The sequence below is a fragment of the Neovison vison genome, chromosome 11 (assembly GCF_020171115.1).
Source record: "Neovison vison isolate M4711 chromosome 11, ASM_NN_V1, whole genome shotgun sequence".
NCBI lineage: Eukaryota > Metazoa > Chordata > Mammalia > Carnivora > Mustelidae > Neogale > Neogale vison.
The window spans coordinates 118,927,914-118,948,096 of record NC_058101.1 but is presented as its reverse complement, the minus strand read 5'-3'; the positions used below and the strand labels follow the sequence as shown (position 1 = coordinate 118,948,096).

The 20,183-nt window shown below is 42.2% G+C and overlaps 1 pseudogene; it reads left to right on the top strand.

Annotated features, from left to right (window-relative positions):
• Window positions 1-310: 310 nt before the first annotated feature.
• LOC122890288 overlaps window positions 311-20,183 on the top strand; it is a 34,912-nt pseudogene continuing 15,039 nt past the window's right edge.

Below are 20,183 nucleotides of genomic sequence, written 5' to 3'. Positions count from 1 at the left end.
AAGCGGTGCGCCGGCCGCCCGCCCTCGGTCGCAGCCAATCATAGATTCCAACGGAACGAGCCTCCCCGCGACTGCAATTTGGTTTGGCTGACTTTTCGCAGCTCGCGGCAGAGGGACGTCGACCTGGGCCAGTAGCGGCTCGAGGTGACATTCCGCCCTCCCCGAAGGCCTTGACTGTAGGGCCAATGAAGGGGTGCCTGGGAGGTGGGTGGGATCGGGAGACTGCGTAAATCGCCCGCGGGTCGAGGAGGGGTGTGTGTCCCTTGTAGCAAGGGGGCAGAGGTTGTGACAGCTAGGAAACCGAGAACGAATGCCAGCACTTCGGCAGAAGGGCTTGAAAGCATCTGGTTTCACTGCAGTTCTTTGGAAAACTCACAGTGCAGTGTTCTCCGTGACTGCACAGACGTCTTGTGATTCCTTGGGAACGTCGATTCATTCTTTGACAGATACTTCCATGTTTATGGAGGACCTTTTGTATGCCGGATACTGCGCCAGGCATTGGCGCTGCAATCCGGACACAAATACACGGGATTTTTGCCTTCACGGAACTTACAGTCTAATAAGGCAAAGGGAGCAAACAAACAGGTAAACAAGCATATGAAACAAGAATCACGTCAAGGACCGAAATAGACGAAGTGTGGATATAGAGAATAAGAGGAGGTTGACATTAGAGAGGGAGGGTTGTTGTAAGAGAACTTTATAAGATCCCATTCAGTCGGAGACTTGAAGAGTAAGAAGGAAATCCATGGTCAGCGGAGGAACCTGGAAAGCGATAACTATTCTGGGCAGAGAGGACAAAGGTCCTGAGGGGCAAGAGTTTGACATTTTGGAGAACAGAAAGAAGAGCAGTCTGGCTGTAGCGCATAGGGCCGGGCAGAACAGCATGACATGAGGTGGACTGAGGTCAAACCACATACCCAAGTCTTCGAGTTTGCATTACGTTTTAAGTGTAATGGCATTCTACTGAGGGATTTCAAGCAAGGAAATAAAGGGATCTAGTTTAAACTTGACATCGCAGGTTAATGTGTAGAGAACGGGTAGAACAGGTGAGGAGACCATCTTGGATGAAATTCAGGGTGGGAGATGACCCGGCTTAAGCTACGGTGATACCATTTAAGGGAGGGGAAGCAGACAGATTCGAGATATTAAAGGGAAACTATTAGCCTGTTTTGACATATTAGGTATCCTGCTCCTGGGACAGCTGTTCTGAATCCAGTTTGTTAACTACTCTATTTAGAGACTGATTCTTACATTGGTGACCCACAAATTCTGGTAATGACCTGAGGGATTATTATGCTGGGTTGAGATTCCATTTTCATGGGCTTCCTAGAATTTTCTTTCTTTCATTAACTTTTTATTGAATCATAATATATATGCAGAAAAGTACACACATTCCAAGCAATGTGTGCACCTCAATGAATTTTCACATTCCAAACACACCTTTGTTGTATCCAACACAGATCAAGAGACAGAACATTATTAACACCCAGGAACCCCATCATGCCTTCCAGTTGCTGCCTGTCCTGACTGTCAACAACACAGACTTAGTTCTGCCTGTCTTTGTACTTGACATATATAAAATCATTAAGTATGCATTCTTTTGTGTTTGGCTTCCTTACTCAACTTTATACTTACGAGATTCTTCCATATTGTTGCATGTAGTTGTAGATGATTCATTTTATTCCATTTTGTGACTATACTGTAATTTATTAATTCATTCTTTTGAAAGACACTAGAGTAGTTTCCAGTTTGGAGCTATGACCCATAGTGATAATATGTACATTTTAGTACATGTCTTGGCCTTTTATATTGATGGAGCATTTTGGTGGCCGAAGTTTAAATACAGTTAAGTTACTTTTTTTTTTAAGATTTTATTCATTTGGGGCGCCTGGGTGGCTCAGTGGGTTAAGCCGCTGCCTTTGGCTCAGGTCATGATCTCAGAGTCCTGGGATCGAGCCCCGCATCGGGCTCTCTGCTCAGCAGGGAGCCTGCTTCCCTCTCTCTCTCTCTGCCTGCCTCTCTGCCTACTTGTGATTTCTCTCTGTCAAATAAATAAATAAAATCTTTAAAAAAAAAAGTATAAAAAAAAAAAGATTTTATTCATTTATTTGACAGAGAATACAAGAGGGGGGAGCAGCAGGCAGAGGCAGAGGGAGAAGCAGGCTCCCCACAGAGCAGGGAGTCCAATGTGGGGCTCGATCCCAGGCCCCTGGGATCATGACCTGAGCCTCAGGCAGACACTTAACCAACTGAGCCACCCGGGTGCCCCAACAATTACATTATTTTTGACTGTTCATCAATAATGTAGTACCATGTATTGTAATATCTCAAACATTCAGACCAGGTAATGAAGGACTTTGCTCTCACGAATGTGAAAACTTTTGGCAACAACAAGAACTGTTGATGTAGGAAATTTTAAGTTTGGAAACCTAAAACATTTTGAATTATGCATGGCATTTTGACCTTCTTTTTAAGTTCTTACAAACTGCATGCCCACCATTTGAGAACATCATGACGATGCCATATCCTTTTATTCTAATAGACTATAACCTACAGTCATATGATAAACAAGATCAATTAGGTGGCCCTGAAGAATATGTGTATGTTTGATGTTATTGCAGTCCTTGGAATTACATTTGAAAACCTTACCACTGGGACATCTGGGTGGCTTAGTCCATTAAGCATCTGCCTTTGGCTCAGGTCATGATCCCAGGCTAATGGGACTGAGCTCCCCGTAGGACTCCTTGTTCAAGGGAAGCCTGTTTCTCCCTCTCGTTCTGCCCCTCACCTGTTGATGCTCTCTCATGCTCTCTCAAGTAAATGGAAAAAAGAAAACCATACCACTCTGTATCTTACCACAGTTGGTAACAAACAACACCAGTAGTTTACTTCTTTTGAATTTTATGCTAAGGCTGTTTGAATCTCTGAAGTTAAAGGCAGTACAAATGTACATGAACTCAGCATGAGGGACCATTCTATAATGTCCCAAAGAATCAAGTGAACACAACGCTCTATGCCTTCATTAAGGTGAGCTCCTTTGTATTTTACTTTATATTTTAAAGAATTCAGTGGTTTGGTAGTAGTGACTATCGGGAAATTATTCCCAAAACAGGTCATGAGACTTAGGGCAAGTGGGTGGCATGGGGACTTATAAAATATAAAGTGAGGACATGTGAGTCTTGAGAAAGCCATTCGAGATTTGGGCTAATGAACCACCAACATGGAACTGTTAGAAGGTAAACAGAGGCATAGTAAACATTTTAAGAGTTTATTTGAGCAAAAATCAATTGGAATTGGGCAGCCCCAAACCAGAAATCGTTAGGAGTGCTCCACAGGTAGGAGCTAGAGGCAAGACTCTATAGAGAAAAGAGGAGAGCAACGCAAGGAAACTATCTGGCTCTAACTTAAGCACCTACTTTATTTGGCAAAGTCTGATTTGCTGTTTGTGATTGGCTTTCCTTAGGTTTTTATTTCTTAACCTTCAGGCAATACCGACTTGGGTTTTGATTTGCTAGTGTTACTAAGGCATTAATGCCATCTCACTCAAAAATAAAAACAAAAAACACACAACTTCTTTTTCTTCTTGTTAATTTGTCTTTTGTCAGTTTAATTTTTAGGTCCCCAGAGAGTAGAGGGAAAACATTCTTTCTTCTCCTATTTAGAATCAGCAATTTTCCAGGTGACTGTCTCTATGCTACTTCTGGCCTCATGCCTAAGCAGGAGCCTGGAATAATACCAGGATGTATTTTTCCACAGTTCAGCCTACTCTCTCTGTTAGGTCCCCCAATAATGGGTCCGTGATTAAAGGAGTGAGACTGATACAAAGCAAAGGTCAAGCAAAGCTTTATTTTGCGCCAAGCATCAAGAATCAAACCAAACGTTTGGGGCCGCACCTCTTACAAGAGACTAGATTTTAAGGGCAAAGGCCATGTGGTTGGGCCTCGCCATGCACAGGTGGCCAATGAGATTGTAACACACATAGGAAACTCCACAGTCATGCTAGGTCCCACTTAAGTGACCAATTATATTACAATTTACCCTATAGTAGACATTTGACCTAGCCTATCACCTTGGTTAGAATTGGAGCCCAAAAGGTGCCCAAAGGGCAGGGCCCGTACTCTTTGGTAACTAGGGAGACAGTATGCAGTATCCCCCCACTGATCGGATGTCTCCACCTGGCATGACCCACCCTTGTATTTGGGCTTTGTTACCTGAGGCTGGTTTCCGGGAATTGTTTTTCCTGAAGCAGGGCAGGGACTTTTTAAGGGTTAAACAAAAAAGGCTATTGTTTAACAGATGGATGGAAGCGCTCTGGCTAAATATAAGGTCCTTACACTCTCCAGAATTTCTAGCCCAGATGTCCTTTCTCTGTGTTACCCGAATAGCTTCCAAAACACTGACCCAAAGAATTTTTTTTTTTTTAAAGATTTTATCCATCCACTTGACAGAGAGAGATCACAAGCAGGCAGAGAGGCAGGCAGAGAGAGAGAGGAGGAAGCAGGCTCCCCGCTGAGCAGAGAGCCCAATGCGGGACTCGATCCCAGGACCCCGAGATCATGACCTGAGCCGAAGGCAGCGGCTTAACCCACTGAACCACCCAGGCGCCCCCCAAAGAATTTTTTAAATCATTATTTATTGGGGCACCTGTGTGGCTCCATTGGTTGGGCTCATGTCATGGTCCTGAGGTCCTGGGATTGAGCTCTGCATTGGGCTCCCTGCTCAGTGAAGAGGCCTGCTTCTCCTCCCTCTTCTTCTGTCTCCCGTTTGGCCTGTTTGTGCTCTGTCAAATAAATAAATAAAATCTTTTTTAAAAATTTTTTTTAAAAAATTATTTATTTATTTATTATTAAAGGGGGCGGGTACAGAGGGAGAAGAAGAGAGAAAATCCTAAGCAGACTCCATGGTTAGCACAGGGCTCCCCTCACCCCAGGCTGGATCTCACTCACTGAGCCACCCAGGCGCCCTGACACAAAGAATTTGTAAGTTTTTTCCTTGGACCCAGTGAAAATTGCAGCAATGATTTTACTTTACAATATAATGTTGCTTCCCCCCCCATGTATAATTTTCCTCCACAAATACAGAATAAATGAGCTTCATCTAGAACTAGTAGTATAGAGATTTGAATTACCTTTCCATTTCCACCTCTGACTTTTCTATTTGACCTTATTTAAGTATTTAATTTCACCATGCATCATTATTATTTTTTTAAGATTTTATTTACTTATTTGACAGAGATAGACGGCGAGAGAGGGAACACAAACGGGAGGGAGAGAGGGAGAAGCAAGCTTCTGAGCAGGGAGCCAGAAGTGGGGCTTGATTCCAAGACCCTGAGATCATGACCTGAGCCTAAGGCAGACGTTTAACTACTGGGGTGCCCCACCATGCATCATTCTTATACAGGGCCATTATGAGGACAATTATATTTTATAAATATATTGCAGGAAAGGTTACAGCAAAATTGGACTTTATTACTTAAATCACAAAAGCTCAGAATCAAGGAAATAAATTTGGTAGTCATTAACACCACTTGTCAAATATTTCTCCCTCTCCACCATGCAGGGGCTTCTAGCACCTTTGTGGGTGGTGCTATGGGAAGGGGAGGTACCTGTGACTAGTTCAGGTCAATGAATTTGTAAGCAGGGTTTCTGAGTTAGAGCATTAATGTTCCTTGGCAAGACCCTCCAGGACCCACTTCTGTCTGCCATTGCAACCCACACTGTTCTAGATCATGTCCTCTTCCTCAGTCTGGATCACTGAGTGGTTATGAAGAGCAGAATTCTGCTCCAATATATAGCATGAGCAAGAAATAAACCACCATTTTTAGCCACTGATTTTGTTTGTTATGGCATCTTGAGCTAATTTAACCTAGTCTATCCTGATGGATGCAGAGAGTAGCTCCAACTTAAAATCATTTGACTAGGGCACCCTACTGGCTCAGTTGAAAGAGTATGCAGCTCTTGATCTTGTGGTCATGAGTTCAAGCCCATGTCATGTGTGAAGATTACTTACATAAAGCTTTTTAAAAAATAAGATAAAATCATTTGGTTGAGGTTTTCTTGGGGCAATTACAGTGAAAGAGGAATTTGTGTTCCTTTTTTTCAGTAACCTTTTCTGAAGTTCCAGCTGTACATCAAGTACTATGTATATTAGGCTCTGGGTTTATAGCAATGAATGAACAATATGAACATGATCTCTGCTCTTATGAAAATTAGGAGGTGGGAGAGTAAATAGTACACATGTATCTAAGTATAATGAATGCTAAAATGAGAAAAGTATGGGGCATCTGGTTGGCTCAGTCGGTTAAGTGTCCAACTCTTGATTTCAACTCAGGTGTTCATCTCAGGTTTGTGAGTTCAAGCCCCATATTAGGCTGGGCACAGGGCCTACTTAAAAAAAAAATGTATGGCATTCTCTGAGTATTATCCTAGGAGTCTTGTGGCTTATTGTCTTTCTGTCTCTGCCTCCCTTTTAACTTAGGGATATTCAGTTGTGAATATTATACAAGTCTACCTAGAAAGAATAAGAAGGAAAAAACAAATTTCTAACTCTTGAGAAGTATCTTGTAATCAAATAAAATGTTCCTTGCATAGGTCCTGAGCCTAGACTCCAACATCACTTTTGACCAGTGTATGGCCTCAGGTAAGTAGCTAACTTCACTGTGCCCATTTCATCAGATATAAAATAGCACTAAATATAACCTGTCCTGGCCAACTTAGGTAACAGCTGCAAGAATTAAATTAGGTAGTGAATGTAAGTGTCCCCAAAATAATAAACAGTGTTATAACTCTGAAGTTTTTTTTTTTTTTTTTTTAAGATTTTATTTATTTGAGAGAGGGAGACAGTGAGAGAGAGCATGAGCGAGGAGAAGGTCAGAGGGAGAAGCAGACTCCCCATGGAGCTGGGAGCCTGATGTGGGACTCGATCCCGGGACTCCAGGATCACGCCCTGAGCCGGAGGCAGTCGTTTAACCAACTGCGCCACCCAGGCGTCCCATAACTCTGAAGTTTTAACAATACATTGGAGGAGGCTATAAACAGCCAGTCTAAAAAATAATAATAATAATAATGAAAACATTTGGTCCACCTATAAAGCAACCTATAAACAAATTAATATGGCACCCTTCTAGCTATGGGAAATGGTACAGATTAATGCAATGAAAGTATACCTTCAAGGGGTACCTGGGTGGCTCAGTGGGTTAAGCCTCTGCCTTCGGCTCAGGTCATGGTCTCAGGGTCCTCGAATCGAGCCCCCATCAGGCTATCTGCTCAGCAGGGAGCCTGCTTCCCTTCTTCTCTCTCTCTGCCTACTTGTGATCTCTGTTAAATAAATAAATAAAATCTTTTTAAAAAATTGTATCTTCAAGAATCTAAAACTCAGTGTTTATTGCTGAGTAGTAGCCGCTAATGTCCTGTTATTAGGATATGGCTGAAACAGGCCAAAACTTCCCTCGTAATCTTCATAAAGAGCATTCAATACATTTATTGTCAGTGGAATGAAATGAACACACAAATTAGTAGATTTATTCAAGTGGATAAAATCCACGCAGTATTACAAAAAACTGCCATCATCTTCAAAATCTGTAACGACAGAAGTGTGTATGCTTATAAGCTACTAGAAATCTAATTTCTTAAACTCATTCCTCTTTTCTGAGTCTCATTTAGATTAAAGTTCGGAATCTTAGGGTAACATTGTAAGAGATGATGAAAGGCACACTTGTCACTGGTTGTGAGGCAACCAAGAGTATGAGTTATTGGCATGTACAAACACACCTCCCTATTTTGTACAGAGTGGGTGTAGGTGCTGAACTGCTCCTCTATTGGTCAGTTTCTCCACCAATGGCAGCAAAGAAAGTATTCTTTTTCAGCTAATTAGCATATACTGGGAAAGTACCCAGTGGCATTTCTCTCCCTGGCAGTGTTAAATATAGACTAAAACCAGGCTTAGCATTTACCACTTAAAAGTTACTTTGGCTTTGGGTGATCTAGATTTTACAAACAAAAATTCTGCGGGAAAAGTTTTTCAAACTCAAATAAACTAATAGCATGTAATGGTTCTGCTATAGAAAGAAAGCAAAAACACATCTGTTTTTGTTTTTTTTTTTTTGAAGATGCTTTAAAGAAAGAAAATAGGAACTCACACTCCTCCAGGTTGAAACCAGGAAAAATTTCCAAAGGTCAGAAAGGACAAAAGGGGGGGAAAAAAAAAAAAGGCGTTCTCTACGGCCACCCTACCTTCACATAGACCAGGGAACTTGCAGGAAGCTGGGAGCTGTGAGGAGAGCAGAGTTATAGCAAAAGGAAAAAGGGGAAGGGAACTGAGAGAGGGACATAAGCCTGCTCACCTGAGGAAGGACCATATGGCCTAAAATGTGACCTAATGAAAACAGTAAGGACACAGGTGCTAATGCTCTTTGGTGATGAACTGTAGATCACAGCGTTATGCAAGGTCACATAATATTTTCTACCTGTTCTCTGTTTCCCTGGATTCTCCCTCCTCCTGATGAATCCCACACCACTGTTGAGTGTTTTCATCTTACCGCGCTGTTTTCCCAAAGTTTGGGTAGCTTTCCACTTCCAACAGGGGGAAAGAAATCCTGAGCTTCCAAGGCTTGTATTCAGACCTTTCCATGGGCTGCCCCTGCCCTTCTCCAACCTTATGACCCACCACTTCCCTAAGTGGACCCTTATTCCACCCAAACACATCATTTTCTGTACCTGCCATGAGTGTTCTTAACTCCTTGCTTCCTTGCCTTTTTAAAAGGCAAATCTTTATTTTCTCCTCTTAGTTTTCTTAAATCTTCAGAAGTGGGAGGACTAAAGCGAAAGTTTGCCATGTGATTACTCTCACTGAAGAACCAATATAGACAATCACTTCAGGCTACATACCCAAATCATCATTGCTTGCCGTAGCAGGGTTCTCCAGAGAAACGGAACCCATAACAGGGGTGTGTGCGTGTAGATGGAGGGAGAGAGACTGAGATTTAAGAAATCTCATCTCCTGATGTGAGGGCTGGCAAATGCAAATCCGAAGGGAGGGAGCAGACCATGGATATAAGTGAAGGAGGAGAAGTCAGGGCAGAAGAAAGAGTAAAGCACCAACGTCCTGCGGTGCAGTGGCAGGCTGGAGACCCAAGGAGGAAGTAAGGTTGCAGCACAAGAGCCAAGGCAGTCTGGATGGAGGCAGAATTCCTTCTTCCTTAGGGGATGTCAGTGTTTCTTCCTTAAGACCTTTCACTGACTGGATGAGCCCCCCCCCATTATGGAGAGGAATCTGCTTTACTCAAAGTCTATTGATTTAAGCATTAATCCCATCTAAAAATACCTTCAACAGAGACATGGAGACATGATGTTGGGCCAGATATCTGGGTACCTTGGCCTAGTCCCACTGACACATAAAATGAACCATTGCCCTTGCCGATGCAAATGTTTATTCTGTCCAGGAACTGTTTTAAATGCTTTACATGTAGTAATTCACTTAATCTTAATAAGCCTAGGAGGTAGGGTTACTATCATCATCCCCATTTTACAGATGAGGCACAAAGAGGTTAAGTAACTTACCTGAGATCATATAGCTTACAAATGACAGTGCTGGAACTTGAATCCTTGCAACATGGCTCCAAAGTTCGTTAACAGCTATGTGATTTATCTCTCAAGAAAAAGAAAGTGAAAGCACAACTCATTGAGGCCTTGTATGTTCTTCCCACTGGCCCCATCAATGGCTTTGTTTCCCTCCCATAACATCTGTTAGGTGCCAGTGTTTACAGAAAACTCAAGTATGTTCACAAAGCAGCCCTTTGATGTAGGTAACATTATCCCTATTTTACAGATGGAGTAAATTTTGAGGCACAGAAGGGTTAAGGACTTGACCTCAGCCACACAATATTGAGAGGAATAGCCGGGATTTAGACCCAGGAACCTCTGTCTTCAAAGCATATCCCCTTCCCACGCTGTCTGTACATAGTTCATTGATGTGTTAAACATGTTCCTACTCACCTCTGTTTTGAAAACTTAAATTATTATTATTATTATTTTTTAACTTGACAGAGAGAGATCACAAGTAGGCAGAAAGGCAGGCAGAGAGAGAGAAGCGGGGAGAAGCGGGCTCCCCGCTGAGCAGAGAGCCCGATGCGGGGCTCAATCCCAGGACGCTGAGACCATGACCTGAGCCGAAGGCAGAGGCTTAACCCACTGAGCCACCCAGGCGCCCAAAAACTTAAATTATTTTAACAAAAATTGGCTTTACCGATTGCTTAACAAAAATTAGTCTTCTGTTTTAATGTGTTCCACAAGTGAAATACACCATACCTATGAGCATAAATTTCTGACTAATAAATTTCTGACTAAACTTCATGCACCAGGGAAGAACAGAGATTACAGATAAAGTAAATGGAAAGAAAAGGCAGGGGAGGGTGAAGAGCATTTTCTGTTTCACCAGGTAGAGATTATACAGTATCATCTGCTGGGGCCTTCCATGTTTAGAAAAAGTACAAGCGGAGAACAAAGCACTCTGTGGCACAGAAAGGGGAGAAAATGAGCAGTTCAAGTAGAATATAAATTGAACCTGAGGGGTGAATTTACTTAAGACTAGCCAGCTGGCAAGAGCTCCCATTGGGAAGGAAAGCATAAAACAGAAACCATCCGTTTTGCAATGTTGGCTCTCTCTGCTGGATTTTTAGCTGAATTTACTTTCCGTCTGTTTTTCAGTGACTGATGTAGAAAGTTTTATTCCAGAAGAAGGCTTGATTTCCTAACTGGGCCCAAGAGCAGGCGGAGCAGCCCACAGGTTTACTATAGAGAAGGATCACAGTAGAAGAGTGCTGCCAGCCAGGACCTTTCACCTCTTCCTTCTTAACTCACTGACTAAACGGAGCTCGGGAGAGAGAAGGACCAGAAGTCATTTTGCCCGACCAGCAGTCAATGTGTCAAAGAATTTTGGAGCTGGGAGGTACCTTTGGATTTATTTCCTCCTCTTCGTCTCCCCTTCATTTTTCAGAGAATTCAGTGCAAACTCTGAGAGGCGATAGATTTTGCCCAAAACCACAGAGCTGACAACTACAGACTGGGAGTAACTATAGGCCAAATTTCTAGCATCCCAGTCAAGTGCTAAGTGCATCTCTTCACACCATGTGCAATCATAACTCCTAAGAACAGGCAACAAAGCCAGAGATCTATTAAGGATATGCCAAATGGTAGAAAGGTTGTGCAAAACTAACGTGTTTCTTTTTTTTTAAAAGATTTTATTTATTTATTTGACAGACAGAGATCACAAGTGGGCAGAGAGGTGGGCAGAGAGAGGAAGGGAAGCAGGCTCCCTGCTGAGCAGAGAGCCCGATGCAGGGCTCGATCCCAGGACCCTGAGATCATGACCTGAGCTGAAGACAGAGGCTTTAACCCACTGAGCCACCCAGGTGCCCCAAAACTAACATGTTTCTTTATAATACCTGTAGGAAAGACACCAAGACTGTAGGCAGGATTGGCTCTAAACAATATTGTGAAGTAATTAAAGTATGAATTCGGTGGCCTCATACTCAGCTTGTCTGAGAGGCTATGTATTACAATAGTGGAGAACAAGACCCTGAAGATAGCCAGCTTGTTTCAGTTCTGGCTCTCCATTTATGAGCTGTGACCTTGGGCTTGTTTCTTAACCTCCCTACACTCAGTTTCCTTGCATGAAGAAGGAGATGGTAGTATTTCTCAAATCATGGTTTTAGGGAGGATTCCAAAAACTAACATGTGGGAAGTACGTAGAGTCATTCCTGGCTTTAGACAGCCTCGTAAATGCGAGGAATTTTGACTAATCGCTGCCATTACCTGTAACATCCTACCTTGCTCTAGGCTTGCTGGTCTCTGGCAATGTCCCAGCTCACAAAATTTCTCTGTTCTTCCTCCTCTTTTCTATTGCAGCTCTCTCCTTAGTTGTTCAGTAAATGGCTGTTCACTCATTCAAATAATACATATTTAGCACATCTCCTGATGTACCAGAAACTGTTCTGAGAACTGAAGATTACAGCAGTGAACTCAACAGACAAAATTTCTGTCCTTGGGGAACATACTAGAGAAAAGAAGATAGAACAACAGAGATAAATATATTCTTTGCTTTCTGTAACAATGAATGGTCTGTAGAAAAAGAACAGTGAATAATGGGATAGAGCAGGGAAAATGTGCTATTTGAGGTGAGAAAGCCAGGGAACACTTTTTAGAGTCAGGGGTACTCGGGGGAGAGACGTAATAGAAGGGAGGGAACCAAGTACACATATCTTTGAAGAAAAAGTACTCCAGGCAAAGGAAAGGACAGGACAAGTACAAAGGCTCTGTATCCAGGTGGCAAGGAAGCCAACATGACAGGAGCATGGCTAGTGAGTAAAGTTAAGCAGAAAGGCGGCTGAAGAAATACTGGAATCTGTAAGGCATTATACACTAAGATTAGAAATTTGGATGTTACTCTCATAGTTGAGAAGACCTGGGGAAAGAGAACAGATGAGTGTCAGGAATGGATTTATGATTGAAAGGGATCACTCATGTTGTTAAACTGCGGGGGCCCAAGAGGAGCAACAAAGGGACAAGCGAGAAAGTTCTCCAGGTGGAGTTGAAGAAGAATCAAGGGTCTTACTTTGGGGGAGTTAAATTTGTGGTGCCTAGTTGACATGTAATGAAGATTTTGCATAGGCACTTAAATACATTCATCTCTTCTTCTAGGGAGACATGATTGTTGGAGTCATCAGTGTGTGCATGGAACTAAAACCCACAAGGATCAGACCACCTAAGAAGTAAGGAGAAGAGAGGAGGCGGGAGGCCAAGGTACTGAGATTTTGCAGGATGTAGAAGTTGGGAAAAAGAAGATGATTGAGCAAAGAGACAAAAAAGGAGTAGCATTGAGGTTGGAGGAAAAACAACAGAAACTGAGAGAAGGGCAGTATGGATTTCAAGAAGAAAGGTGTCAGCAGCTGTTTCAAATGGAGCTAAAGATAGGTGAGCTGAGGCCTTTGGTATGCAACAATAGGTAAATGATACATATGTCTAAGCTCAGAGTCAAGAAACTAGAGAGGTATACTTGGCATCAGACATGTGTATAGTACCCAAATTTCAATTCCTTAAAATGTAGGTTGCTCTTTAGTTATTAGTGGCTTCTGTATTTTAAATCTGTTTTCTAGTTCCCAAGCAGTTCTATCTTTGTGGTAGCTTATCTCCAGTTCTTCCCTTCCTACATTCACAGGTGGTTGCCCTATCAAGGGTAGAGTCTATTTCTGTGCACCCTTGAATCTGGGCTGGGCCTGTGACTTCTGTTAACCACTAAAATACAGGGAAGCAACATTGTCTCGGTTCCTAGCCTTTTAGAGAACGGGCAGTTTGCATGTCCTGCCTCCTGGAAGCCTACCATCATGTAAGGTACATCTACGGAGAGAAAACAAGTTTTTGACATTTCTTATTGCAAATAGCTAATCACTTGCATATGTTTTATAAAGTTCCGTTCTGCATTTTCCATTTTTTAAAGATAGTGGGTACAAGGTTTTGTTTATTCTTCCGTCAGCTGATGGACATCTAGGTTAGGACATTTGGGGCTATTAAAAAGAATGCTGCTATGAACATTCATGTACAAGTTTTTGTGTGGATTTGTGTTTTCATTATTTTGAGTATGTACCTACAAGTCAAAACGCTGGCCGTATGGTAGCAGCTACACATCTTTGAATCACTTTTCCTGAAAGAATTTTTTTTTTTTAAAGTCTGCATCCATGACACAAAATTTATAGGGCCAGACTTCGTGGAAAATATAAGTCATCTCTTCAAAATACAGCATGTTGGAGCAATTACAAACACACTAGCACATCGTTGAAAAACTTATCAGTAAAACCTATTGCAGAAAGCATAAAATAAAACAGAAAGGAAGCTAGGAATAGAAAATGTGTTGGGTTAATGGAGACGATGATATATGCGTATGCCTGGCTCCTCCCCTGAACACCGTCCACTCTCCCCAGGTTATCTCTGCTCTGCTACTCTGGCCTCTACTGGAGACAGCTCAGGGGACCACTCTCTCCTGTCCTGCAGGTCTCTAGTTACTCCGCAGTACATTAGGGGAGTCTCCCCTGACTACCTACCTAGAATAGCTCTCCCTCTCCTCTACCCGTTTGCATCTTCAGAGCACGGATCCACACATTGGAAGTTTACCCATTCATTCATTTAGTTATATCTGCCTTTCCCCAGACCTCCACGGAAGGTGGATTTTTGTTGAAGTTGTAATATCCCCCCAGGCACCTGAATGGCTCAGTAGGTTAAGTGTTTGCCTTCTGCTCAGGTCCTGGTCCCAATGTCCTGGGTTCGAACCCTGCATTGGGCTCCCTGTTCAGTGGAGAGCCTGCTTCTGTTTCTCCCTCTGCTGTTCCCTCTGCTTATGCTCTCTCACTTTCTTTGTCAAATAAATAAAATATTTTAATAAATAAATAAATAAACAAATAAATTGTAATATCCCCCACACTTAAAGCAGAGCAGTATAAATCTGTCAAATGAATGAATAAATGAATGAATGGATGAATGAATGAATGAAGAATCCTCCATTTCCTGGCAAAGCCTTTGCTGCATTGAGCACTGCCCTAGGGGAAATTATATCAAGCAAATACCATGCGTGCAAAGTTGGCCACCATAAGAAAATCCCAGGGAACCTAAGTGGGTCTACTGCCAGTCATGCAAGCAGAAAAGGAAATAGAACTAAAAATTACCTAAATACATCTGTTCTCACTTTGTGGCATGGTTTCTGCTGCTTTCCCCTTCATCTGTCTTGGTCCTTCATACCTCTCAGCGTTCGCTCCTCTTGACTCTGTTTCACACATTGTGTGGCACAGAACAGTGTGGCTGATGTAAAAATCCCAAATCTGAAGACTTAATGGTTGATGTGGAAAGAGCTCTGCCTGATTAGCTCTAGGGCAGTGCTTTCAAAAATTCTACATTTTTAGGGCAGGTTCCTACAGAATTTCCCCTCCAGGTTTTCTTCCTGAACACTGGTCTCCTTGATCTGTTCTTAAAGTCTTTCTTCTCAACTCTCTTCATTTCTTTTACATTTGCCTTCACTTTTTCCATCTTCTGCCCCAATTAAAACTCAAGGACTGATGTAGACAGCTGTAGCAGGAGATGTCTGTACTTTTGTGTCACTTTCTGTATTCTGCCACATCTTTGACTTCTGTTCTTACCTCCTCAGTTCAGTTATATCAAGCAAATGTTTGTGGAGCCACCTGTGGCAGACATTTGCTAGACCTTGGAGACCCTTCTGCTTCTAGTATTTCACAGTTTTAGCAGCCACCATACCACTCATTTATGTCATAACTGTAAGCTTCTTGAAGTTTTTCCACTCTGAGAATAGCTTGCACATAGATGGTTGTGGTTAATGTGGGAAATGAATTAAATTGAATTGATAATCAACCTGGAATCTGTTTTCTTTCTTCATTCCTCTTCAATGCAACCTATGTCTGTGATACTCTAAGAGATACATATTTGGTCTTTGTCCCCAGTTCTTGAAACAGAGCTCCTAAATCCATTAGAATTTCCCGAGTAATAGGGGTCACCTCTTGTCTGATGAAATGACTTTTGGTGGGCCCCTCCATAGTTTCAGACCAAGATTTGATTTGAGGGTTGGAACTTTCAGTCACACTTCCAGACTCCAAGGAGGGGAGAGAGCCTGGGGGCTGAGGTAATCATCTATGGCCAATGATCTCATCAGTCATGCCTAGATAATTAAGCCTCCATAAAACCCAGAAAGTTGGAGTTTGGAGAATTTTCAGGCTGTTGAACACATGGAGATCAGAAGGAGTGGTATGCTCCAAAGTGGACTGGAAGCTCCATGCCCTTTCTACCACACCTTGCCCTATGCATCTCTTCCAGCTGACTCTTCTCGAGTTATATCCACTTATACTAAACCAGTAACCTAGTAAGTTAAATGTTTCCCTGAGTTCTGTGAGATGCTTTAGTAAATGAACTGAGCCTGAGGAAGGGATCATTAGAACCTCCCATATAGGGGCTCCTGGGTGGCTTTGTCAGTTAAGTGTCCAACTCTTGATTTCAGCTCAGGTCATGAGTTCAGGGTTGTGAGATCGAGCCCTATGTGGGGCTCCATACTGAGCGCAGAGTCTGCTTGAGATTCTCTCTTTCCCGCTCCCTTTGTCCCTACACTACTCTCTCTCTCTCTCAAATAAATAAATAAAATCTTAAAAAAAAGAGAACCTGCCATCTCTAGCTGATTGGTCAGAAGTACAGGTGAAAAGCTAAAGTGAGGGCAGACTTGGGTGACTGAGTCCTTAACCTGTGGGGTGTGTGCTAACTTTGGGTGGTTCATGTCGGAACTGAAATGAATTGTAGGATACCTACTTGTGTCCAGAGAGTTGGAGAATTCACTGGTATGGAGGGGAGCCCACGTATTTGGTGACAGAAGTATTGTGAGAAAAAAATCACAAAAATGTGGGTAGTGTTGGCAGCTGTTACATTTTTTACATCAAAGCTAAGCTAGAAGGCAATTAGCCCAAGAAAATACATAGAATCAGAAATTTAATAAGAAACTTGTATTCAAAATATATAAAGAACTCTTGCAACTCAAAAATAATTTAAAAAACCAATTGTAGGGGCGCCTGGGTGGCTCAGTGGGTTAAAGCCTCAGCCTTTGGCTCAGGTCATGATCCCAGGGTCCTGGGATCCAGCCCCACGTCGGGCTCTCTGCTCGGTGGGGAGCCTGCTTCCCTTCCTCTCTCTCTGCCTGCCTCTCTGCCTACTTGTGATTTCTGTCAAATAAATAAATAAAATCTTTTAAAAAAATAAAAATAAAGGGCGCCTGGGTGGCTCAGTGGATTAAGCCGCTGCCTTCGGCTCGGGTCATGGTCTCGGGGTCCTGGGATCAAGTCCCGCGTCGGGCTCTCTGCTCGGCGGGGAGCCTGCTTCCCTCTCTCTCTCTCTGTCTGCCTCTCCATCTACTTGTGAGTTCTCTTTGTCAAATAAATACAAAAAATCTTAAAAAAAAAAATAAAAATAAAGTAAAAAATAAATAAAAATAAAAATAAAAATAAAAAATAAAAAAACAATTATAAATGGGCAAAAGGTCTGAATAGACATTCCTCCAAAGAAGATATACAGGTAACCCATGAAAATTACATCATGAAAAGATGCTCAACAGCATTAGTCATTAGGAAAATTCAAATCAGGGCATCTGGGTGGCACAGTGCGTTAAGCATCTGACTCTTGGTTTCAGCTCAAGTCATGATTTCAGTGTTGTGAGATTGAGCTGCGTATTGGGCTCAACACCCAGTATGGAGTCTGTTAAGACTCTCTCTCCCACTCTCTCTACCCCTCCCCAACCCCCCTTCTCTCTCAAATAAATAAATAAATTTTTAAAAGGGGAGGAGTTCAAATCAAAACCACCAGAAGATACCACTTCACACCTACTAGGATGGCTGTAATAAACAAAATGGACAATAACAAGTGAGACAAGGTTATGGAGAAATTGAAACCTTAGTACATTGCTGAGAAACGTAAAATTGTACAGTCACCGTGGAAAACAGTTTGGCAGTCACTCAAATTATTATTATTATTTTTTTTTTTTTTAGTCACTCAAATTATTAAACGTGAAGTTACCCTTCTTAGCAGTTCTTAGGTATATACCCAAGAGAAATTAAAACATACCCATACAAAAGCTTGTACATGAATGTACATAGTAACATTCTTTATAACTATCAAAAGGTGAAAACAACCCCAAATCCATCAACTGATGAATGGATACAGAAAATGTGGTACGTCCATACAATGGAGTATTATTCAGCAATAGAAAGGAATGAAGTACACATATGTGCTCCTACATGGATGAACCCTGAAAGCATAATACTTCGTGAAAGAAGCATCTCAAAAGTCCATGTATTGTGTGGTTCCGTTTATAGGAATATCCAGAAAAGGCAAATCTACAGAGATTTGTAGATTCATGGCTGTGGTGTATGAGAGTTTGGGGGGACGATGGAGAATAAATGCTAATGAGCATAGGGTTTCTTTCTGAGGTGGTAGAAATATTCTAAAACAGTGGACACCTGGGTGGCTCAGTCAGTTATGTGTCCAACTTTTGATTTCAGCTCAGGTCATGATTTCAGGGTCACAAGCTCAAGCCCTGCCTCAGGCTCCATGCTCAGCAGGAAATCTGCTTAAGATTCTCTCTCTCTCTCCTTCTGCCCCTCTTCCCACGTCTCTCTCTTTCACTCTCTCTCCCTAAAAAAAAAAAAAAAAGAGTTACAGGTAACTGCTGATACATTTTTTTTTCCTAAAGTTTTTTTTGTTTGTTTAAGATTTTATTTATTTATTTGACAGAGAGAGAACACAAGTAGGCAGAGCGGCAGACGGGGGCGGGGGTGGGGGGGGCTGGAAGCAGGCTCCTTGCTGAGCAGAGAGCCTGATGTGAGACTCCATCCCACAACCCTGGGATCATGACCTGAGCCGAAGACAGATGCTTAACAACTGAGCCACCCAGGCGCCCCCGATACATTTCTTAATAAACATTTGCTGTACATATTTTTATTTATTTTATTTTTTATTTTTATGGTTTATTATTATTTTTTAACAAAGAAATTGAATGTTTTGTTATTAAACTATCTTCATGCAAGGTTGTTGCTTGTTGTGTGAAAAAACACCAGCAAGTATAGTATATTGCAAAATTAAGGTAGTTTTGTTCTTTATCTGATGCTATACAGCTAGCAAACCTTTCTCTACTGCCCATTGTTTCCAGTGGAAAGATTAATATTTCAAGCCCTATCCAGGAATTGATGTAAGCGAGTTATAATACTCCCTAAGGCTTAGGGTAACAATGTTATCCTTGAATTACACAATTTTTATGGCTAGTTTTTTTTTTAAGATTTTATTTATTTGACAGAGAGAGACACAAAGAGAGAGGGAACACAAGCAGGGGGAGGGGCAGAAGGAGAAGCAGGCTTCCTGCCCAGCAGGGAGCCCGATGTGGGCCTTGATACCAGGACCCTGAGATCAGGATCTGAGCCAAAGGCAGACGATTAACAACTGAGCCACCCGGGCACCCTTACGGGTAGTTTTTAACAGCAGATCATTTCAGGATTCTGAACATCAGAACTGGAACATACCAATTAGAGGGCATTGCAAAACAGATGCATATTGTGTTTTTCTGCAATCATTATAAAGTTAAGGGGTATTTTCTTCCATTAGCATTGTTGCAGGTAGTTTTTTCCCACTGGTATTGCTAATAGTTGCTATTTTAAATCCTCCGTGTACCACTAATTTAAGACCACTGTGTTAGACTAAGTTGTTTATTTAGGGGTTCTGTTTTCACGCCTCAGTAGATTTCATGTATTTTTCATATGCTTCTTCACTCATTAATTCATCCAATTCTGATGGATTACGGAGAGCTATCTTGATCAGTCAACCATCTTCATAACAAGATTGCTGGCAAGTCCTGGCTTTTCTGCAAGAGTGTCATTAATTTTGGTGACCTCTCCTGGTAGAGGACAATAGGGTTCACGAGCACTTCCACACTTTCCAAAGCACCAGCCCCGTCTCTTTGTTCAGTTTTGTCCCAATTTCAGTCAGACTGCAGTAAACAACATCCCCTAAAAGTTCTTGTGCAAAATTGCCGATTCCCACTGTTCCAATACCATTTTCGGTTGTTACTCATTCATGTTTGTCTGTGAACTTATGCTCGGAGAGCAGCCCAGAGCTGGTGTGTGTGTGGGGGGGGGCAATGGGTGCCCACCCTCAGCCCCCAGGGCCAAGGCGGGTGGTGGTGGTGGAGTGACGTGCGGGCTGCCTGCCCCAGCCAGCATGCTCCACACTGCCCGCATCACCGTATTCACAGAGATGCCTGTTTATTTTATTTTTTATTTATTTTTTTCAGAGGAGGCAAGGGGCAGAGGGAGAGGCAGAGAGAGAATCCCAAGTAGGCTCCACACCCAATGCAGAGCCCAGCTCGGGGCTCAATCTCACAACCCCGAGATCATAACCTGAGCTGAAATCAAGAGTCCAAAGCTTAACTGACAGAGCAACCCAGGCACCCTGCTATAAACATTTTTTTTTTTTTGATGTTCTAAAATTGATTTTGGTGTTGGTTGCATGACTCTATGAATATGCTAAAAACCATTGACCTGTGCACTTTACATGGATGAGTTATATCTCAATAAAGCTGTTTAAAAATGATATTGGCCTAACCCA